At 44.2% G+C, this 24,459-nt stretch overlaps 1 pseudogene; it reads left to right on the top strand.

Annotated features, from left to right (window-relative positions):
- Positions 1-2,081: 2,081 nt before the first annotated feature.
- On the top strand, positions 2,082-22,665 carry LOC125447413 (retinol dehydrogenase 8-like; annotated as a pseudogene).
- The last annotated feature ends 1,794 nt before the right edge of the window (positions 22,666-24,459 follow it).

Raw genomic sequence — 24,459 nt, 5'->3', positions numbered from 1 at the left:
TGGCTGAACAGGATTTAAAGGTGGGAAATAAGTATAAAGTAAGCAAATAACCTCGCCAAATCAAGCATTATGTTCAAGCGCATAGGGATTCCCAAGCTGACTAAGACATGCATTTCATTATAGTAGATATGCTTGCAAACATACACGCTTGCAACTTCTTGATTTTAAAATCACGTCATTCCCTCACCCTTTCCCATTTCTGTAGTCTCCTCTAAATCTCCAACCCTTTGCAATATATGTGCTCCTCCAATTCTGGGCTTTTAAAACCTTCTAAGTTTCATCATTTCACTATTGGCCACCCGACCTTCTGCTGCCTGGATTCTCGGCATTAGAATTCCATCCCTAACAATTCCACCTTTCTTTTGTTTTTAAGGCTCACTCTTTAAAATAAACTGCTTTAATTATGGTTCTGATCATTCGCCAAAATATTTCCTTACACAGCTTGGAGTCAAAATATGTTTTAGACTTATTCCTTTAGATGTTTTATGTCCTTAAAAGTGCTGCATAAATGCAGATGTTGTCATGGGGATCACCCAGGCTTAAGGCCTGTAAAGAGCCAGATGGATATATTCATAATGGGGGCAAATTGCTTTTTTTAAAGCTTCTTATTACTGGAGAAAACAGAACAGCTCAGTTGTCTGGTTTGCGATGCAGAATAATGTCAACGTGATGGGTTCAATTCCCATCAGCTGCTGAAGTTATCATGAAGGACTCTCCTCCTCAACCTCTCCCCGTGCGTGAGGTGTGGTGACCGTCAGGTTAAACTGTCACTAGTCATCTCTCTCTCATGAGACAAGCAGCCCTATGGTCTGGTAGGACTATGGCAACTTTCCTTTTCAAACTCACTACCATGCAATCTGTCCCTGGCACGGCAGCAATAGTAACAAGTCAGTGTCTTTTCTCAGAAAGCGCCAATAAATTACCATAACCAATTATTTAAGTTTGCAGATGTTTTGTGAAGAGCTTGTATCCCAGGCTTGTTTCTCAGGGCCAAATGTGAGCTGAGATAACAAAGTGTGAAGCTGGATGAACACAGCAGGCCAAGCAGCATCTCAGGAGCACAAAAGCTGACGTTTCGGGCCAAGACCCTTCATCAGAGAGGGGGATGGGGAGAGGGTTCTGGAATAAATAGGGAGAGAGGGGGAGGCGGACCGAAGATGGAGAGAAAAGAAGATAGGTGGAGAGGAGAGTATAGGTGAGGAGGTAGGGAGGGGATAGGTCAGTCCAGGGAAGACGGACAGGTCAAGGAGGCGGGATGAGGTGGTAGGTAGGAAATGGAGGTGCGGCTTGAGGTGGGAGGAAGGGATGGGTGAGAGGAAGAACAGGTTAGGGAAGCGGAGACAGGCTGGGCTGGTTTAGGGATGCAGTGGGGGGAGGGGACAAACTGGGCTGGTTTTGGGATGCAGTGGAGGAAGGGGAGATTTTGAAGCTTGTGAAGTCCACATTGATACCATTGGGCTGCAGGGTTCCCAAGCGGAATATGAGTTGCTGTTCCTGCAACCTTCGGGTGGCATCATTGTAGCACTGCAGGAGGCCCATGATGGACATGTCGTCTGAGGAATGGGAGGTGGAGTTGAAATGGTTCGCGACTGGGAGGTGCAGTTGTTTGTTGTGAACCGAGTGGAGGTGTTCTGCAAAGCGGTCCCCAAGCCTCCGCTTGGTTTCCCCAATGTACAGGAGGCCACACCAGGGTCTTTGTCTTCCCTGAACTGACCTATCCCCTCCCTACTCCTCACCTATACTCTCCTCTCTACCAATCTTTTTTTCTCTCCATCTTCGGTCCGCCTCCCCCTCTCTCCCTATTTATTCCAGTTCCCTCTCCCCATCCCCCTCTATGATGAAGGGTCTAGGCCCGAAATGTCAGCTTTTGTGCTCCTGAGATGTTGCTTGGCCTGCTGTGTTCATCCAGCTTCACACTTTATTATCTTGGATTCTACAACATCTGCAGTTCCCATTATCTCAAATGTGAGCTGCTCTGTTTAACGCACTAATACGCAGATTGTCTGCCTCAGAAGTGAAAAGCAGCCTCTCACACACCCTGTTATCTTTGTCTATGCTTGAAATTGTCTACAGGAGGAAAATCCACAATGTCTACAAGAACTGTCGTAATCACAGGCTGTTCCTCAGGCATTGGCCTGGCCCTTGCAGTCAAACTCGCAAAAGACCAGCTGAAATGATTCAAAGGTAAGGCAGGAGCGAGATTCTGCTGTGTTCCACCTAAGTGTTCATATTGAAGCTAAATCTTTGTTATGTTGTGAAAATATAATAAATGCGTCAAAAAAATTCTAGCGCAGAAGAAAGTCATTGTGGCCTTCATATCTGTGCATTTTCTAACTCTTGGTCTATAGCCTGTAGCTTATGAAATCTCATGCATGCCCAAGTGTCTTTTTTAAAACTGCAGTGAGACTCTCTATTTCTATATTCCTCAACTGGCAACTCCAAAACATCGAGGCAGGGGATTTAAAATCATAAACAAGATTCCAGCACAGGGACGGGGCCTTCGGTCCACAATGTTGTAGCAAACTTGACGCCAAAGTGGGTTAGTGGGGGGTAGGCGATGACCTAGTGGTGTTATCGCTGTACTGTTAATCCAGAGACCCAGAAAACATTCTGGGGACTGGTGTTCAAATCCCGCCACAGCAGATGGTGGAATTTGAATTCAATAAAAGAAATCTGGAATTAAGAATCTAATAAGACCAAGAATCCATTGTCAATTGTCAGGGAAAAAAACCCATCTGGTTCGCTAATGTCCTTTAGGGAAGGAAACTGCCATCCTTACCTGGTCTGGCCTAAATGTGACTCTAGAACCACAGCAATGTGGTTAACTCTGAATGGCCATCTGGGTAACTAGGGATGGGCAATAAATGCTGCCCCAGCCAGCAATGCCCACATCCAGTGAATGAATAAAGGAAAAAAACATCTATTCCCTTCTGCCTGCCCTTGGTACATATCGCTCCATTCCTTGCACATTCATGCACTTTTCTAAATTTCCCAATTGTATCTGCTTCCACCTCATCCCTGGTAGCACTTTCTAGACTCCTACCACCCTCTGTGTAAAAAACGTGCCCCTCACATTTCCTTTGAACTATCCTCCTCTTACCTTAAGCACATGACCCTTGGTATTAGATGTTTTAACTCTGGGATAAAGATCCTGACCTTCAACCCTATCTATGCATCTCAATTTTATAGACTTCTTTCAATCACCCCTCATCTGTAGCTCCAGAGTAAATAGCCTGAATTTTTCTAGCCTCTCCTTATACCTAAACTCTCAAATCCAGGCAGCATCCTGATAAACCTGTTCTACATCCTCTCCAAAGACCCCACATCCTTTGTGTAACGTGGCAACCGGAATTGAATACAATACTCTAAGTATGGCCTGACCAAAGTCTTATAAAGCTGCGACATGAGATCCTGACTCCTGTACTCAATTCCCTGACCCATAAAGGCAAGCAGACCATATGCCTTCTTTACCACCCTATCTACTTGAGTGGCCACTTTGAGGGAGCTATGAACTTGAACCCCAAGATCCCACTGTACATCAATGCTGTTCAGGGTCCTGCCACAAAAGTTAAATACAATTTGAAGGGAGATCTTTTGACCCAGTTGGGTTTCAGTTCCAAAACTTTCAGTCTGGAAGTGTGATAAAGGCAGGAACCCCCACAACATCTGAAAAAAAAATAGGAGTTAACACAGTGTGGAGCTGGAGGAGGACAGCAGGCCGGGCATCATCAGAGGAGCAGGACAGTTGACATTTCGGGTCGGGACCCTTTTTCTGAAGGAGGGTCCCGACCCGAAATGTCAAACTTTCCTGCTCCTCTGATGCTGCCCAGCCTGCTGTGTTCCTCCAGCTCCACACTGTGTTATCTCTGATGCTGCCTGGCCTGCTGTGTTCCTCCAGCTACACACTGTGTTATCTCTGATGCTGCCCAGCCTGCTGTGTTCCTCCAGCTCCACACTGTGTTATCTCTGATGCTGCCTGGTCTGCTGTGTTCCTCCAGCTCCGCACTTTGTTATCCCTGATGCTGCCTGGCCTGCTGTGTTCCTCCAGCTCCACACTGTGTTCTCTCTGATGCTGCCTGGCCTGCTGTGTTCCTCCAGCTCCACAGTGTGTTATTTCTGAATCTAGCATTGGCAGTTCTTACTATCTCTGGAAATAAAAAGGAGGCTGTCCCCACATTGTGAACAAGTGCCAGTCTGGAGTTTGTCTGTAAGTGGATTTTCTCACAAGGTCAGGAGACAATGCAGGATAATGTAAAGTAGCCATTCGTAAACGCAGGAAACGTCAGATCTTTAAAATTGCACCCCTGTCCGAGATCACATTGGTATGGACAAGTGCTTGTAATCAGATGCCCATTAATCGGGTTTCTCCCACACATGGATATGAATTCAGAAGGCATAATCTACAAGACGATACAGCAAGAACTGAATATGCGATTACACTGAATGGCTGTTTGTAAGTCAGCATGGATCAATGGGCTGAATGGCCTCACTGTGCTACACATTTCTACGATACTATGATTTGCCCTCACAGACAATGGGTTAAAACTAGTGTTAACACAGAACTTGCTTTTAGAACGCTGGTGCACATCAGTGTCAGTCCTGGTACTTAAATTGTCTTCACGCAGTAAAACAATAAAAGGCGTTTGACAAGTTGGTGAAAGAACCGAGTTGGGATTCAGAGTTGGGCGAGTTTGCCATAAGGATAATCAAAGAGATAAGTTTGAAAAAGTGATGATTGAAGATTGGGAGAGATGTAGTAACGTGAATAAAATCATGAACTAATCTATTCGGAGGTACCCTGCCTATATCTTACTGAACATGAAAAATAGAAGTAGATCATACGTCTCATTCCAATATTTGACATGACCATCGTTGATCCTCTATTTCAAAAGTCATACTCCCCCTGTCTCTCCATACCCCTTCACACTCTTAGGTTTCTAGAAATCTATTTCCTTCTTGATCTATGTTCAGTTACTTAGCCTCCACAGCCTTCTGTGTCAGAAAATTCCACTGGTTCAGCACCTCCTGAGCGAAGGAATTTCTCCTCAGTCCAGTCTGAAATGGCTTTTTGTGTATTCCTATAATACTGTTGCCTGTTGTTCCTGCTCAGACATCTAAGTAGCCTTCATGCGATATTTAAACCAGACCAGAGGTTATATGATGGCAGAGGAAGGTGGTTCTATACACTTTGGTTGACAGGTCCAGAACCTTGAGGCAGGATACTTAGAGGGAATTTGAAAGGAAATGTTGTTGACTCAGTTTCTGGAACTCTCAGCCTCAAGACGTAATAGAGACAGAAAACCCCACAACTTCTAAAAAGTGCTTAGTGACTCACTCAAAGTGGAGCAATGTTAGAGACGATGGAGCAAGAGCTGAGAGCGGGTTTATGTCCAAAATAACACACATTCCAATGAGATCTCTTCTCATTCTTTTAAACAACAGCGAATATAGGTCCATCTCCCACACTGTGATAACCCTGTCATCCCAGGAATCAGCGTTGTGAGACTTTGCTGCACTCTCTCAATGGAGAGTATACCTTTTCCTTGGTAAGGCCACCAAAATAGCGCACAATACCACGGATGGGATCTTGCCAAGGCCCTGTGCAGTGTTGTTTGGTAACAGGCTGCAGTGTCTATCATGTAACCAGTTGGATGAGGTCATAAATAGAATGGAGGATTGCCACCGTGTTTCTCCCACACTGCTCGCAGGAATCTTTTTAACGGCATTGACAGAATGCTGAGACCAAGTTTATCATCTGGCTCACAATCGCTTCAGGGAAGGGAAATCTGCTGTCACCTGGATCTGGCCTCCATGCAAGTCCAAGCCTACACATTGTGGTTGTTTCTTAACTGTGCTCTGGGCAATTTGGGATGGCAATAAATGGCCAGTGATGCTCAAATCCCATGTACAAATAAAAATTCCTGGTCCTATGCAGTTCTATTTCATACAACATTGCAAAATGTCCTGGGACTCGGGGCCTTGCATATTGCTAACATGGAAACAGGCCCTTCAGTCCAACTCATCCAAGCCAACCAGGTTTCCCAAACTAAACTGGTGCCACTTGCCTGCGTTGGACCCAAATCCCTCTAAACCTCTCCTATTCATGTACCTTTCCAAACATCTTTTAAATGTTGCAATTGTACCTGGATCCACCATTTCCCCTGGCTGTTCACTCCACGTATGGCCCATGATCTGTGTGAAGAAGTTACCTTTCACGTCGCTGTTAAATCCTTCTCCTCCCACCTGAAAAATACACGCCCTAGTTTTGAACATGCCCACCCAAGGGAAAAGAGCTTTACTATTTACTTTGTCTGTGCTCCTCATGATTTTATAAACCTCTATAAGGTCACCCCTCACTCTAATGAAAAAAGTCCCAGCCATCCTTATAACTCAAACTCTGCAGTCCCAGCAATGTTCTGTTAAAATTCTTCTGGAGCCTCTCTAGTTCAATAACATCCTTCATATAGTAGGGCGACCAGAAATGTACACAATATTCCAAAAGTCCCTCACTAATGTCCAGTACAATCTCAAGTTGACATCGTAAGTCCTACACTCAATGGTCTAAGCAATGAAGGCAAGCTAAATGTCTTTCTTAACCACCCTGTCTACCTGTGATGCAACTTTCAAAAAAGCTATGTACCTGAACGCCTAGGTCACTGTTAAACTACACTTGCCAGGCCCCTACTATTAACTGTAAAATTCCTGTCCTTGTTTGTTTAACAGTACCTCGCATTTATCCAAATTAAATTCCATCTGCCTCTCCTCAACCCATTAACCCAATTGATCAAGATCTCTTTGTAATCTTAGATAACTGTCTTCACTGTCCTCAATACCACCAATTTCGGTTTAATCTGCCAATTTAATAGCCATGCCTCCTAAATTCTCATCCAAATTATTTGTATAAAATGATCCAGCACTAATTCCTGTGGAACACTGCTGGTCACCTCGGCCTCCAGCCCAAGCAACAACCCTCCACCACCAACATCCGTCTCCCAACATCAAGCCAATTTCATATCCGATTGGTAAACTCTCCCTAAATCTCATGTGAGATAACTTTACAAATTAGTCTACCATGTGAAACCTTGTTAAAAACCTCCAGCACCTCACCCATGGCTATATATGATACAAATATCTCTGCTGGGGACCCCGCCATTTCTTCCTTAACTCCCCACAATGTCTTGAGAGACACGAGATCGGGTCCCAGAGATTTATCCACCTATACATTTTTTGAGACCTCCAGCACCTCCCTCTTCTGTAATGTGAACTGTTTTCAAGACATCAATATTTATTTTTCCTGAGTTCTTTAATCTCCACTTCTTTCTGGACAGTAAAAACTGATGCAAAATATTTGTTCAGCATCTTATCTATCCTGTGGTTCCATAGATAGATATTGATCTTTAAGGGGCCCTATTCTCTCCCAAGTGGCTCCTTTGCCCTTAATGCACTTGTAAATTCTCTTTGAATTATCCTTAACCTTATCTGCTGAGGCTATCTCATATCCCTCTTTTTGCTCTCCTAATATCCCTCTTAAGAATCGCCCCTACACACCTTTTACTCATTGAGAGATTCACTTGCTCCCAGTTGTCTGTACCTAATATATGACTCCTTCTTATTCTTAACCAGAACCACAATATCTTTATTCATCCATTGTTCCCTACTCTTACCAGCTGTACCCTTCACTCCAAGAGGAAGATAATGTCTCTAAACTCTCGTATCTCACTTTTGAAAGTGTCTCACTTACCAGTTACACCTTTACCTATCAACGTTTGAAAGTTCCTGTCTCACACTGTCAAAATTAGCCTTATTCCAATTAAGAACCTTAACTTTGATACAAGGCCTATCCTTTTCCATCACTATTTTAAAATGAATAGATTTATGATCACTAGTCCCAAAGTGCTCCACCAGTAACACTTCAGTCACTTGGCCTGCCTTATTTCCCAAGAAAACAGTCAAGTTTTGCTCATTCTCTAGTACGTACATCTAAATATTGACAAAGAAAATTTTCATGAACACACTGAACAAACTTCTCACCATAGAGCCTTGAACACTATCCAAGTCCCAGTTTATGTTTGGAAAGTTAAAATCCCCTCCTATTCCAACCCTACTATTCTTACATATATCTTAGATCTCTACATATTTGCTCCGGACTACTGGGATTGCCTATAATTCAATCCCATCAAGGTGATCAACCCTTTCTTATTTCAGAGTTCTGCCCATACAGCTTCAGTGGGTGATCCCTCGGAGACATCCTCTCTAGGTACAACAATGTTTTCCTCAATCAAAAATGGCACACCCCCTCCAGCATTTAAACCCCGAAACATCGAGCTGCCAGTCCAGTCCCTCCCTCAACCATGTTTTTGAAATAGCTATGATATCCCAGTCCCATGTTCCCATTCATGCCGAGTTCATCTGCCTGCCCTTTGCATTGAAATAAATGCAGTTTACTTCTTAAGATTTACCTTGCTTTGATTGGCTCTCACCTGCCTTTTTGAATTAACTTGCTCTTTCTTAATTCAGAACCACCTTCCTCTGTCTCTCTATTCTCGCTACTACTTAGGATACCCCACCCCTCATCCCTACTAGTTTCAGGGCCTCCGAAAAGCACTGGCAAATCTCCCCACCCAGTCCCCCTCCAGTTCAGGTGAAACTTGTCCCTTCTGAACGGGTCTTTACTGCCTGAGAAGAGATCCCAATGATCCATAAATCCGAATCCTTGCCACTGCACCATCTCCTCAGCCATTGACGTATCTGCCCTGTCTTCTGACTCCTACTCTCACAAGCTCATGGCACTGGGAGTAATCTAGATTAGCACCTTTGCGGCTCTGCTTTTTACCCTCCTACCTAACTTCGCATATTCAGTCTGCAAAGCCTCAAAGCCTTTCCCTGACTATGACGGTCTTACTAATGTGCACAACACCTTCTGTCTTCTCTCTCACCCCTTTGACAATATACTACAACCGCTTTGTGATGCCCTTGAACCTGGCACCACGACATCTTGATTTTTTGCTCATGGCCAGAATCGCCTGTCTGCCTCCACAACAATTACTCTTTTGAACTTTGACAAAACCGCTTAACAAAAAGTTTGTTCTTGGTGCCTAAGATCTGCCTGCCATTTCTATTTTCTTCTGAGAGACTAATCACCCTCAAAAGTAGCCAAAGTTGTGTGCCTGTTTGAGAGAGGAATAGCCGCAGGAGACTCCTGCACTACCATCCTACCTCTCCTGACAGTCGCCCATAAACTAACTGAGCCTGCTGGTGTTACCACCTCTCTAAATCTAACCAGCACACGCCGTATATCTCCTGAACGCCCCTTGGTGATTCCAACTGCCTCTCCAGCAGATCCAAATGGCCAATATGAGACGGATCCAAACACACCTCCAGTTCCACTCTAGATGTTAAAGACATGCTGCACACGGTTGGAATTTTTTTTGGCAAGTTCATTCATGAGATTGTTTTTTCTATTCATTTGTGGGATGTGGGCGTCGCTGGCTGGCCATTTCTTGCCCATTCCTAGTTGCCCCTTGCGAAGGTGGTGGTGAGGTGCCTTCTTGAACTGCTGCATTCCTCCTGCTGTGGGTTGACCCACAATTCTTTTCAGGAGGGAATTCCAGGACGTTGACATCACTGGCCAGGCCAGTATTTCTTGCCCAAACGGCAGTTATGAATCAACCACATTGCTCGGCACAAAACACTGACTTTCCTGCTCCTCTGATGCTGTCTGACCCGCCTCACCCCTATAGACTTGACCAGAACAGATATGGATGGCAGATTTCTTTCCCTAAAGGATATTTGAGAACTAGACGGGTTTTTTGTCACTCAATTCCAGATTTGACAATGAATTCAAATTCCATTAGCTACCATGGTGGGATTCAAACTTGGATCCCCATAACACTACCTGGATCGCCAGATTAACAGCCTCATGATAATACCCCTAGGCCATCACCTCCCCACAAGATACTTTTATCATGGGGTGTTCAACTGAATTTCTGACTGCATGCCTCAGGTGGTTGGAAAACATCTTATGACACTATCTTGATGACCATGAAATATCCCTGACCAATATTTATCCCTCAGTTGACAACTGTCACGCAGATTATCCAGTGTTATTCCTTTACTATTTGTAGGAGCTTGCTGTGCATGAGTTGACTGTCCTGTTTCTACACAGTGACTGTAGTTCAAAACGACTTCATTGGTGACAAAGTGCTTTGGAATATTCCAAGGTCACTAAAGGCATGATAGAAACAGGACACTTTAATGAGCAAAGCAGCTTTGATGGACTGACTACATCTGTGCTGAGTTATCAAGAAAGATGAGAAATAGCGCACATATTTGAGAAACAAGCTAGAATGGTAACATGGATTAAATTGTTACTCAGAGAAGGCAAGATGAAACAGTCAAAAGGAACTTCACCTAAATCTTCTGAAGGAGGGTGCAGGCCCAAAACGTCAGTTTTCCTGCTCCTCTGATGCTGTCTGGCCTGCTGTGTTCATCCAGCTTCACACCTTGTTATCTCAGACTCCAGCACTGGCAGTTCCTACTATCTCATCTAAATCTTACCTTGCAAACGGATAGGATATGAATTCCCTTTTTGTATTTTACGATATGGGTTCTATGGTTAAAATGGTGACTACTATTGCACTATTAAACTGGGTGAACAGATCACTTTAATTTCAATGCTCATTCCAACTCTCACTTGTTATAAAATTAAAAAAAACGACCATTTACATTTAGACTATGAAATGTGTTCAATGTTCACCAAATGGATCTATGACACATTTTACAAAGTTGCCATAAATAAATCTAACTTTGTCTTGTTGGAGTTATCGCAACAATGTGAGATTTAGAGAAGAAGAAACAACTGGAAGATGCAGCATGTGAGACACTGAACAACACGCTGGAAATTAAAGAACTTGATGTTTGCAGCGAAGACTCCATCTACAAATGTGTGAACAATATTCCAGGACAAAAGGTGGACATTCTGGGTGAGGTTTATAAAAGAAAAAGAAACAAACTCAGATAAATCCATTTTGACACTTTCCACATTGAAATAAGAAATAATCGAACAGAATCAAGTTGCCCCTGAACAAAATTAACTGTGATCCTAGTTCCAAATGTGAATCCCCAAGCTTCATTGTAAACCCAAACAGAACTAGATTCTAACCTTAAGCCATTTATACTAACTTGAAACCCAAGTCTAGCTCTTAACCCAACCCAAATCCTAATTCGACTTCAAATTTTTGAAAACATTTCTATGCTACACATTATTCTCAGAGTGGGCACGAAGCAAATTAGGACACAGAATTTGTTACAGCAAGTTTATTGTTTCAACTCTGCTGTGTGGAATGCAACAGAGGCCAGCTACTTTTCAACAGGGGGCTTTTTCATAAAGGAGCGCAGCGTGATAAAACATAGGAGGATGGTACCTGTACAGATTCATTGAAAGAGCTGCCTAATTAGTCCCACTGTCCTGATCTGTACCCCACAGCTCTGTCAACGTTTCCTAAAGACACCATGCTATGGGTGACACGGTGGCTCAGTGGTTAACACCGCTGCCACACAGCACCAGATGCCAATATCTGATTCCAGCCTTGGGTGACTGCCTGTGTGGAGTTTGTATGTTCTCCCTGAATCTTCACCGTTTTGCTGCCTGCTGTTCCAGCTTTCTCCCGCAGTCCAGAGATGTGCGGGTTAGGTGGATTGGCCATGCTAAAGTTGCCCTGTAGTGTCTAGGCTGGGTGGATTAGCCATTGTAAAAAGACAGGGTTTAAGGGATGGGTTGGGGGTGTTGTTTCTAGGTGGGATGCCGACTTGGTGGGCTAAGTAGCTGCTTTCTGCACTGTAGGGATTCTATGTTCACATCTATTCACAAGTAATTACAGAATAACAAATTTACACAGGCAAACTGTTAAAAACTTGCATTTTGTTTTAGTCTTTTAGGTATTAAACAGTCCCACAGTTTGACGTATAACATTTTACCTTGGTTTCTGGTTCATGAAAACATCTAATTGTGCAAAAGCATTATTTTGCATTGGATTGCTCTCTGTTTTCGTAAGTAATGCTGGAATGGGACTTATCGGACCAGTAGAGTGCCAAAGCTTGGAAACTATTGTGAGAAACAGTACCTGCTCACAAATTCAGCCTGAGACAAAGCCTTGGAAACAAGACAATTTTATTCTGTACGATCTTGCAAGAAAGGGTGTCTGTTAGACAGGCACACACTACAAAGCATGTTAAACATTCTTATACAGTTTACAAGTTGCGGACTCACGCCTCCCTGCTCCCATTGGTCTTCTCTTATCCTATCATTCCCCATCCTGTCGGACCGCCCTTGTTTATTGTTCCCTTTCTGCCGGCCGACGGCCCCATCCCCTTGTTTACTGCAATCCTTATTTGCTATCCTAAAGAGCGGTAGACATGGTGCACGTGCAAATCGTCAGGTTTGCAGAAATAAGCCTCTGCTACAACACCCTTATCTCTACCACGTCCTTGTCTGCAGAAACGATATTTCTGGTCGTGCTAACTGCCACCTTTGCAGAACCTAATCTCTGGTTAATGATAAACTTCTGCTACAAAATCTTGTGACTATAATGTTTTTCTTTTGCAAGACCCCACCATTCATCCTTATCTGCAGAAACAACATTTTTAGTCTCTCACAATTCCCCCTTTTTCTTTTTCTCAAACTGTTGTTTCTGCACTAAGTGAGCCCCTTTTCTAATTCATTTTCCCATTTTCTGCCCTCTTACGCTTGCTGGCGTTGAGGTTCACAATCTTGTACACGGTTAGCCCTTAAATCCTTCTTTGTGATGTTCGTTTTTCGAACTCTAGAAGCATTCTTTGACTTTCTCTTTGTTGCATACCATCTGCTGATTGTAAAAGCATCTGGTGATGTACTAGGGTTCGTTCCCCTAGAGATGTCATTAATCGGTTCAGTATCCATTTGAGGACATTAAACCCCACCACCAGACCCACTAATATCAATAATCCATAAATGGCCAAATTAACCAAACCACCTTCCCCAACCAGGTAATCCCCAATTCCCCCCCCATTCCCAGCCTTTTTCATTCCGGTATCGGTTACCGGCCTCCCTTATCTTGGCGATTTTGTCTCGCATGTGTTGGGAGATATCAGTAATGTTATGGGAAACCCCAGGTATGTATGTACAACACTCTTCCCCAAAGAGTGCACAGGTACCACCTTTCTGTCAGAATACAATCTAGAGCCATCCTATTCTGAAGAGCCGTTAGCCTGGTGGCAATCATTTCGGTCGTTATGGCCGCCACTTGGGATTGGGTCTCGGCCAACGCATCGGCAGTATTGTTGGCCAACTCCTCCAGGGAAGGCGCCAACTTTTGTATTTCTCTTCCTACTCAGGCAGTCTCATACATAGGTATCAAAGTCCAGAGGAAGCAATCCCCTTCGATTACTTCTCGGGGTGTCCGCTTCCCTCCCTGCCCATTCTGAGTTATTTCTGGGGTTTTATCTAACAGCCTCAGATGGGGAATTAGGTAGGCAAGGTAGCAGCAGCCACTCCAGCCTTTCTGACTTTGAGGCAGTGTTAGATAAAAATCATAACATTCCTGCATTTCTACGCTTCCTATGCATTTGGTCACCCGAATGTACCTTTCCACAGGGATAAAGGGACAGGCCTCTAGACCACATATCCAATATGTCCCATTCAATATGTGGGGTACATTTGTGCCAGTAGCTTGGCTGGTGGCGACACAAGATGAGTTTCCTAACTGGAAGGGTGCTCTGTTGTTCTGATTGCAGAAACAAGTGGTATCGACTACTCCTTTTGGTGGGGAAACCCGAAGGCCGTTGCTAGCACCCGGGGTTTTCGGAGCCGGTGGAGGGAACCATCCTGTGAATTTATAATCACCCCTTTCAGATCTCCATTTTGTATCATTTCAGCCCAAGTCAAATTGTTGTACATCATACACCTCTCTATTGGTAAGTGGTACTACCGTGAGAGGGATTCCAGATTCTCCATGGTGTGGGATCGCAGCACATACCCAAGTCAGTACGCCCCGTTACTCTAGCATAATTGTGACATAACGCAGTAAAATGATTCTTCCCAACCCCCTGGGCAACTAGCGCCAATATTATCGTAACAACATAAAGCTGCCTGCTCATTTCAGCTTCCCAACACACCCCCAACCTGTCTATTCCCTAACCCTTCAAGTACCCGGGAGGCGTGGGTTCGCGCAATGCTTACAATTCAAAACAAAAATTTTAACCAATGCTTAATAGTCTCTCATATCAGTTCAGCTCATTCTTTCTGCTCAGTTTGACTTTCAAAGGGTTGTCTGCCGGAGGGGAAGGAGCGTCCACCGGACCCTTAACACGAGTGTGATGATTCCACCCTTTTTCAGCAGTACGGACGGCTGTTTCAGTAGTCAGGAGGGTTAGGGACGGTCCCACCCAGCTTGGGTGCAGTTTGGTATCTTTCCAGGTTTTGATCAGGACCCAATCACCCAGTCGTATCCGATGTACTGCAAACTCAAGTGGAGGTGTCTGGGTCAACAGACCCTTCTTCCTAAGGACAGACAAAGAAGAACCGAGCGCCACAATATAGTTCTTTAAAAACTTATCATTGAACTCTACAGTTGGTAATTCCCCTTTTCCACCCAAGAAAGGTAATCCAAACATCATTTCATAAGGAGAGACGATATAGGGTATTGTCTAACCCGAACCGTCTCATCTTTTCGAGTCAGTGTGATTACCAACGGGGTAATAGTTAGATGCCCTGCGTTATCAGCTCTCGCCCACACATCAGGACTGATTTGTTGTTCTTCCCTAGGCGTTAACACAGCCATTGTTACAGCTACCACACTATTCTCTACCCCAATTTTTAAGCCCAGCAATATAATCAAATCCCTACCCAGTAAATTACTCCCAATGTCGGGAATGTATAGTAATTGCCCTGTCACTTCCTTATCATCATTTCTAATTAGGGTTGGCTCAAAAATAGGCACTGGGAATCCTTCGCCTTTTACTCCGGAAACCCTGAGATACTCGTTAGTCAATTTAACACTAGTAGGTATAAAACTTAGGGATGACCGTGCCGCTCCAGTGTCCACCAAGAATACTGCCTCCTCCCCTTCAGGTCCCACCTTCAAGTTTATCAAGGGTACCCGGTGGGCCTTAGGAGGAAGGAACCCCTGACTCCCCTAATCCTCATCGAGGGCCATTAGGGAGACCGTTTCCCTTTCCCGTGTTAACTCTGGGCATTCCCGCATAAAATGCCCCACTCTTCCACAACGGTAACATCCTGCCTGTCGTCTCCCGCGTCTAATATCTGCCTCTTCTCTTTGTGTCTCTTTCTGCCTCCGTGTTCCCTGTTCAACTCTTTCTTTGTCACTTCTTTAATGGCGGCGACCATCATTTTTGCTTTTTGTTTCTGCTTCTCGTCCTCCCTTTTTACATATACCTTCTGCGCCTCTCGTAGTAATTCCTCCATCTGTCTCTCACTCCATCCCTCTATTTTCTGTAATTTCTTTTGTATGTTCAGCCACGATTTAGTTACAAACTGGACTTTTAAAAGTCCCTGAGCTACCGGATCATCGGGATCCATCCCCGAATACTTCCTCGTGGCCTCCTTGAGCCTTTGAAGAAATGTAGAAGGAGTTTCATCCTTCTCTTGTCGTACTTCGAAGGCTTTAGCAAAATTCTGCAATCTGAGTGCTGCCTTTTTAATTCCCAATATTACCATTTCCCTCAGATCTCGCATTGATTCTCTATCGTTTGTTCTATTATTATCCCAGTGAGGATCGGCATTCGGGAATTTCTGATCTGCTGGGACTACGTTTAGTCCCGCTGGGTGCCTTTTTTTTCCCACTCCTGTAAGGCCGCCCTCCTAATCATACTTCGTTCTTCCCCCGAAAATAGAGTTCCTAGAATTGCCATCAGTTCTCCCCAGGTACATAAATTGGGTCCTAGGAATTGATCTAACTGTTCGGCCAGTCCGACCGGATCCTCTATTAAACTTTTCATTTCTTTCTTAAAGATCCTAACTTCACTACTGGTTAAGGGAGCGTTCACATACCCAACTTCACCATCCTCAACCGGGACCTCCCTTAAAGGGTATAATTTTTCCTTTTCCTTTGTTTCGGCCCCTCCTTTACGTGGGGTAGATCGTGTAATTCTGGGCCCTCTAGGTTCCGCGTCTTTTACCTCAGAGTTCGTCTCTTTTTCAGGTGTTTGGGGTTAGTTCTGGGGCCGTGGGCTGGTTGTGGAGGCTACTTACGGCCGTCAGTGGGGAGGAGGGGGGATATGGAGGCGGCAAACATGTTAGGGGATCCCATTGTGGTTTTTCTTGTTCGTCCTTTCCCTGTCCTTCCCCTGATCCTTCTACACTCATAGGATATAGTCCTACCTTCGCACCTCCTATCCAACAAGCCGTATAATCTGACTCTTTCTGATATAGGTATTGGCACAGCCAATCTTCGTCGGATCAGGTACCTTAACGCTTTCTCTAGGCCAAACAAAACAACAATAATTTATCATTGTAGTCTTGTCTTTCTCCCGCGTCCGGGAGCCGTATTCTCAACTGCCCAACATTCTCCCCAAAGGGCTGTCGGGCAGAATATATTCCACTTTGACGTTATTTGCAGATCCATCGCTACTCAGGCAACTTCCCTTGCCTTCCATTGTTGCTAATTTAATTAATCTTGTCGAGATTCAGTGGCGCCTTCTTCCACACCCACTTCAGGTCCTGACCTTCGCGTGGGGGATTTCCCCTCTTAACAACCGGTCTAAGGCTGGGTGCTCGAATCAGGCAGGCACCTTACTCGTCCGATTAATCAGGCCAATTATACACTTTTTATATTTCGCCAATTCCCCGTACTTTCCGTACGTCCCGACCACCAAGGCAATACTTAAAGGTCTGTTTTCTTACCTTGGTCCATGCACGGAGTTACCTGGTCTTTACAACTCTTCCCCGTACGTCCCCGCGGCAATACCTGCAGCAAATACCGCTGCTCTCCCGGTCACCCGGACAGATCATTCAGACCTTTCCTGACCCGGGTCTTGTGCACAAGAGTTACTCGACCAGACCCGCCGCGTCCACCCGTCTTGTTTCCAGGGTCTCCCAGTCCGGATCGCACTCGCCCAAACCGCAAACGACAAACAAGGGAGTTGGAGATCACCAAAATCGGCGAGGCGCGCCTTCCCCGTCGTCCTAAGAGTGCCGAGCGGTTGGAGTATCGGATCCCGGACAAGCCCCGAATTGTGAGAAACAGTACCTGCTCACAAATTCAGCCTGAGACAAAGCCTTGGAAACAAGACAATTTTATTCTGTACGATCTTGCAAGAAAGGGTGTCTGTTAGACAGGCACACACTACAAAGCATGTTAAACATTCTTATACAGTTTACAAGTTGCAGAATCACGCCTCCCTGCTCCCATTGGTCTTCTCTTATCCTATCATTCCCCATCCTGTCGGACCGCCCTTGTTTATTGTTCCCTTTCTGCCAGCCGAAGGCCCCATTCCCTTGTTTACTGCAATCCTTATTTGCTATCCTAAAGAGCGGTAGACATGGTGCACGTGCAAATCGTCAGGTTTGCAGAAATAAGCCTCTGCTACAACACCCTTATCTCTACCACGTCCTTGTCTGCAGAAACAATATTTCTGGTCGTGCTAACTGCCGCCTTTGCAGAACCTAATCTCTGGTTAATGATAAACTTCTGCTACAAAATCTTGTGACTATAATGTTCTTCTTTTGCAAGACCCCACCATTCATCCTTATCTGCAGAAACAACATTTCTAATCTCTCACACTATGAAAATGGCGTTTGACACAAACTTCTTTGGTCTGACTCGCTTGGTGAAGGGAATTCTACCCAACGTGAAAAGACAACAAATGGGCCACATTGTTGTCACGAGTAGCATTATGGGAATCCACGGTAGGTTGAAGATTTTCAAAGTTCCACTAGCTCATTGACATCTCATGTGAGTGCAGTATAGAACACAAAACGTTATGTTATCAAACTTAAACTTCGCTTTCATTTCCCTGGGAATGACATCAATTTTCTCTTCATATTTCCAGGCCTTCTCTTCAACGATGTCAATTCAGCATCGGAGTTTGCAGGGGAGGGATTCTGTGAAAGTTTGGCAATTCAAGCCTTAAAATTCAACATTAAGTAAGAGCACTGAAGATTTTTGAACCGGAAATAAAACAAAGATTCAGAGGCCCATTCTTTTTACAAGGCTCAGGCTTCATTTTCATCTGATGTGTTCAATACACTTCTATTTTCTTCACTTCCATAGTTGTACAACACTGATCTGATACGTAAGCATGTGCATATCACACTTTGCTTAGTGAAGATTACCTAACTAAAAATGGCCCAGAAACCTGTACAGTTCAGTACCACAAATTGCGGGTGCTGTTTATACACTTGCTGAGCAATCAGAGGAGCTATGGGGTTCTTGTCATTTAGGAGCAGAAACCCCACCTCTGAACTAGGAGATCTGAGTTCAAGTCAACCTGCTCCAGAGGTGTGCAATAACAAAATATGCTACCAGGGGAGCTACGAGGGGTTTAAATGCTTCATCTCCCTCCATTTTGATTTAACTAGCTCTCACACCTTTGATTGTTTGCAAGGTTTTACATGCAAATTGTTCAGTTAGAAAATAAAGCTGATTTACTGGTGGTGCTTGGTAGATGAAACAAAAATACCACAGGTGACTAGGTTATTTAGTAACATGTTCAGAATAGTGTAAGAACATTTCTGGATACAAGTTGCTAAAAAAAATTAGGGGAGCAATGGCGGGGTGGTGGGGGGAGGCGGGGGGGAGGTCTTGTGCTTACCTCTTCAGTTAGGGGACCTGGATTTAAGTCCTACGTATAAGAAATACGTAATAATATCTCTGAACAGGTTAGTTCAGAAAAAAGGATCTAGGAAGCGATAAAGGATTCTTGTGGATCAGTTGTAGTGGCCCGACCCCCTGAGCCAGGAGACCTGGGATCAAGAGCCCCTGCTCCAAAGGTGAGGAGCAACATTTCTGAACAGGTTTATTCAAAAATACAAAAAGGAAAATTCGGGAGAGCTACATTTAAAGAAAGGTAGGCACCACAGAGCTTGGAGAGCATTGTTTCCCTCTCAAAGTCCCTTTAAAATCAGGGGTGATACAAGGGCCGGTGTGGTGCAGTGGCAGCTTCTGTACCTCTGAGAGGGAGGACTTGGTTCCAATCCCACCTGCTCCAGATCTTTGTCCAGGTTGTTTAGAAAATACTTTTTTTGGAAAAAATAACTCAGGTTAGCGATGAAGCCTATGTTCCCACCGGTTGTGAATTTCTGACGAAGGGTCCAGACCCAAAACGTCAGCTTTCCTGCTCCTCTGATGCTGCTTGGCCTGCTGTGTTCATCCAGCTCCACACCTTGTTATCTCAGATTCTCCAGCATCTATCTCCTACTGGTTCATGTTTTATTGAGATAACCTCAGTTTGTTATTTTAAAATGGAGCTATCCACGCAACCTGGCGATGGGTAATTCATAAGGAAGTTATTTAGAAGTCAGAACTGTACAGCATCAGCCCAACTCATCTGTGCCAAGCAGATAACCTCAATTAATCCAGTCCCATTTGCCAGCATTTGATCCATATCCCTCTAAACCCTTCCTTTTCACGTTTCCATCGAGATACCTTTTAAACACTGTAATTGTACCAGACTCCACCTTTTCTTCTGGGAGCTCATTCTGCCAAACCATTTCAGGACAAAATGTGTCATTGGATTCTATAGATATTCCAATGATAAAAGGTATTTTATATAGTTTAATATATTTGTTGACACATCTTTACATCATTCCATTAGTTCTATCTGACCTCTAGACACATTTCTGTCAGTGAGATAACAAAGTGTGGAGCTGGATAAACACAGCAGGCCAAGCAGCATCTTAGGAGCACAAAAGCTGACTTTTTGGGTCTAGGCCTGAAACATCAGCTTTCCTGCTCCTAAGATGCTGCTTGGCCTGCTGTGTTCATCCAGCTCCACACGTTGTTATCTCGGATTCTCCAGTATCTGCAGTTCCCATTATCTCTGATCACATTTTTGTTAGTGGGTGCTCAGACAGACGAGCTGTTCTTGTTTTAACATAAGTCTCATTGAGCCAGGACCAGTCTTCACGGAGTTTGAAGCAAAATTGTATCAGGACGCTGCTAAAATGGACCTCTCTAGTATGGACGAAGAAACTGCAAAAATGTTTCGGCAACTTTACCTTCCTTATTCAAAGAAAGTCTTCCATACACTTAGACAAACAGCAGAAGATGTAACCGAGGTATTCTACAATAACCAATGGCCTCAAGCAAATTGTATTTAAAATTTATATCAGTTTGTTACAACATTTTTCCTTCATGGAATGTAGGTGTTGCTGGCCAGCCCAGCACTCATTGCACATCCCTAGCTGCCCAGGGGGCAGTTATTATGAATCAACCACATTGCTGTGGGTCTGGAGTCAAATGTAGGCCAGACCAGGTGAGGAAAGCAGCTTTCTTATCTTAAACGCTACAGGAGATAAGATTTTACAAAAAAAACCAACAGTGCTTACTCGGTCGCCATCAGGCTCATTGTTTTTGGCTTTTATCATTCCAGATTTTTATTGAATTCAAAGATCACCTCCTGCCACAGTGGGATTCAAACCTGCATTGTCAGGACTTTAGCCAGGAGCTCTAAGATGACTATTCCAGTATGACTATGCCACACCTCCCCATGGCTTATATATACACACCGTAGGATAAACATAGAATACAGAACAGTACAGGCCCTTTGGCCCACAATGTTGTGCCGACCTATTATCCTACTCTAATATTGAATGACCCTGCATACCCTACATTTTACTATCCTCCGTGTGCCTATCCAAGAGTCGCTAAAATGCCCCTAATGTATCTCTGCCGCCGGCAACACATTTCGCACACCCACCACTCTCTGTAAAGGCCTCTGACAAGAATGGCTTTTAATGACATTTTAGCACCTGATGGCAGATAAAGAAGCCACTTCTGAAAGTGCTTTGAAAGACCCACTCACCTGCTGTTTACCAATAGCCCTGCCAATTTTTCTTCCCTTCAAAAGAATTATCCCGGTCACTAATGTATCGATTCAATCGTCATTTCAGGCAATGCATTCCAAATTATAACAGGTCTCAAAGATAAAGGAATTCACTTCTGCCCTGCTCTGCTCATTTCCCCCAGTAGTTTACAGAGTAATACTTACTCCATGGAAACAGGACATTTAGCCAAGCCTCCTCCCACCTTTCTTGATGTAACACCATCAACACAGGCACAGTCCCAGTCCCAGAGGGATGCTCTCTCATTAGGGTGGTTTAATGAAGGTCACCACACCTCTGGCTAGAGGACAGGATGAGATGATGGGGCCTACATGGTAACCTCAGCTAGTGCGGGAATTGAACCTGTGCTGTTCAAATTCTCAGCGTCGCAAACCAATGGTTTAGCCAACTGAGAAAAACCAAATCTCTCCAATCAAATTTATTCTTTTTGTCCCCCCTTGTGGCTACCTAACTTCCCATCTATGTTATTCACTTTAACTACTGAAGTAGGCTCTCACCACCTGTGTATCTCAAAGTTTTGCCATTTTTTTCCTACCAACATGATCTATGTGGAAGGTCACCTGCCACCACATGCCCTTAATTAGATGTGTATGTTTCAAAGTCAGTAGATAAACTAAAAGGTTTAGCAGTGTGGTGCTATATTCCTGATTAGGCACAAATATTGTCAAAGGAAAGGGATTCTTTAGCTGTGATGACCATCCAATCATGGTGAGGAGGCGGGGCAAATCACTGCAGAGTACTTAATGTCTATTGAGCTCTGTCAATGTCTTCAAGAGGAAAGGGCACAAGAATTAACAACGTAGACATTTTTTTTGCTCCTATTTCACATGAACACACTGAACATTCAGGGACATGGACAAATTTTGCTCACCACTTTCATTAGCTCAAATACTTTCGCAACTGTGGTGCATTTGTTCCATACTGACCAAAGACTATGAGATCATAAAATATAGCAGCAGAATTAGGCCAGTTGGCCCACTGAGTCTGCTCTACCAGTCGATCATGGCCGATGCGTTTCACAACCCTATTCTCCTGTCTACTCCCATAATCCTTGATCCCTTTACTGATCATGAACTTATCTATCTCTGTCTTAAATACACTCAATGACTTGGCCTCAACATCCATCAGCCACAGATTCACCACCGTCCGGCTAAAGAAATTCCTCCTCATCTAAGTCAAGCGAGTCCCTCTTGCACCAATCAAAAATATATGTTCAGTTGAGCCAATGAGTGATGGTTTTGAATTAAGTAACACTGTTCCCATTTGTAAAGTTAACTGGGTGCTGTGAATAACTGGGGGTGGAAAGGCAGATTAATTAGATTTGAACTTGAGAACTGTGAAAATCGTGGTTAATGTACTTTTTCCAATCTTGTTAACAGCACACAGCGAAGGTGATTACCTCCAAAAACCCTCCTTTCCGTTACCAGACCAACAATCTGGACACTCCATTTACGACGTTGAAATTTGCTGACCCAACTGGGAACACGCACCTTGACACTTACTACAAGATGATCTTCCAACGTGGCAGAATGTTTAATGCAAGTCTCAACCTTATCAAATTCTTAAGAGGGAGAAGCAAAAACCACCCAGGAAGTAAATACTCTTGATTTCAATCCAACTCCACTACTCGAGTATTTCCTCTACAGTCTAATTCAGATAATGTTTCCATCTGTCACAAAGTTCTTTAGTTTTCCCTTCTTCAGGGAAATAGGGATAACAATCAAAGTAAGTACCAATGTTTGAGACAACAAGGTGTGGAGCTGGATAAACACAGCATGACAAGCAGCGTCAGAGGAGCAGGAAAGCTGACGTTTCAAAGGGTCTAGGCCCCAAACGTCAGCTTTTCTTCTCCTCTGATGCTGCTCGGCCTGCTGTGTTCAAACAGCTCTACACCTTGTTGTCTCAGATTCTCCAGCATCGGCAGTTCCTACTATCTCTTAAGTACCAATGTTTGGTTGATTCTGGAGGGATCCATTACGCTTCCTAGGTTACAGCAATGATTATAATTCCAAGTACTTCAGTGGCTGGAAAGTGCTTTGAGGAGTCCTGAAGTCATGAAAGGAGCCTAAAAAACTCAAAACCTTTCTTGCACTGCTCTAAAATGAGCCCAGACAATGATTGCCAAATCTCAGTAAGAGGAGAAGCAATAAAAGGTGCTTTTAAACAAAAAAAATGCTACAGATCACACTGGGTCCCGGGCATGCTGCAATTCTCAGTGAAAACTGGAGGAGCAATACCTCATCTTCAGACATGGCACCTTACAACCTTCTGGACTCAATACTCAGTTCAACACCTTCAGATTGTGAACCCACTCCCATTCCTTCCCTTTCTTTTAACTTTTAACTACTTTCTTACATTCTGTCACCATGTCCTCTCTCCCCACCACCCCTCTCCAGTGAGGCCATCTGCTTTTTCCAGTCTGGTAGTTAGGTACACCATTGTTCTGTCGCTCTCACATTCTGATCACTTAAAAATGAACTATCAATACCCTTTCTCCCCCAGCGCTCCACCCTTCCAAACCCCCTAAACCTCAAACTATTGCCTAGCTAACCCCTCCACACTTCGCGTCACCTAGGCTCAAAACGTTAGCTTGCTTTCTCTCCATGGAGGCTGCCTGACCCGCTGTGATCTCCAGCATTTTTTGTTTTCAGTACAGATTCCAGCATCTGTAGTGATTTGCTCCTAAAGATGCTTCAAACCTGTCCTCACCCGATAAAAGGTACAGTCACCATAGTCCCAGCGTACCATTGGGCTGCTCCTTCATGGGAGGGAGAGGGAGGGATGACTGGTGATGACTTTAACTTGAGGGTCACCATGTCTTGGGCAAGGGGGAGAGGTCGAGAAGGAGCGTCCTTCATGGTAACCTCAGCCGTTATGGGAATCAAACCCTCACTATTGCAAAGCAGCCATCCGACAGCATGTAGACACACCCTATCCCACAGAATCCTAGACTGACTGATCATGTTTTGCCTAGCAATGATGAATCAAATTATGGCGTTCCCCCCAAATACCGCCTCTGTTAACAGGCTGGATTTCAAAGTAACTTTCAGTCACAATGACTTAGGTGAACAGAAGGGGCTTCTCTTTTGTCTGTTTTAAGGAAAACCAAGGAAGGCCGATTCTGAGTTGGTCCAGTGTCACGAACAGTAAAATACATGTTCCAAGTGCCCTGAGGCAAAGCTGATTGCAGCAAAATTTTAATTGAAAGAAAAAAAAACTGAAAAGAAATGCAAAGTCTAAAACATGAGTGGCACGTGGGGCAAGGCTGGTATTTATTGCCCACTGTGAACTGCCCTCAAGACAGTGATAACAAAGTACTTTCTTGAGCCACTGTGATGTGCACCTGATGGTATGCCCTCTCCAAGGTGCACTGATCCAAACTTCTCTGCACAAGTCATTCC

The sequence above is a fragment of the Stegostoma tigrinum genome, chromosome 35, assembly GCF_030684315.1.
Source record: "Stegostoma tigrinum isolate sSteTig4 chromosome 35, sSteTig4.hap1, whole genome shotgun sequence".
Lineage (NCBI taxonomy): Eukaryota > Metazoa > Chordata > Chondrichthyes > Orectolobiformes > Stegostomatidae > Stegostoma > Stegostoma tigrinum.
This window is presented reverse-complemented; position numbering and strand designations above follow the sequence as displayed.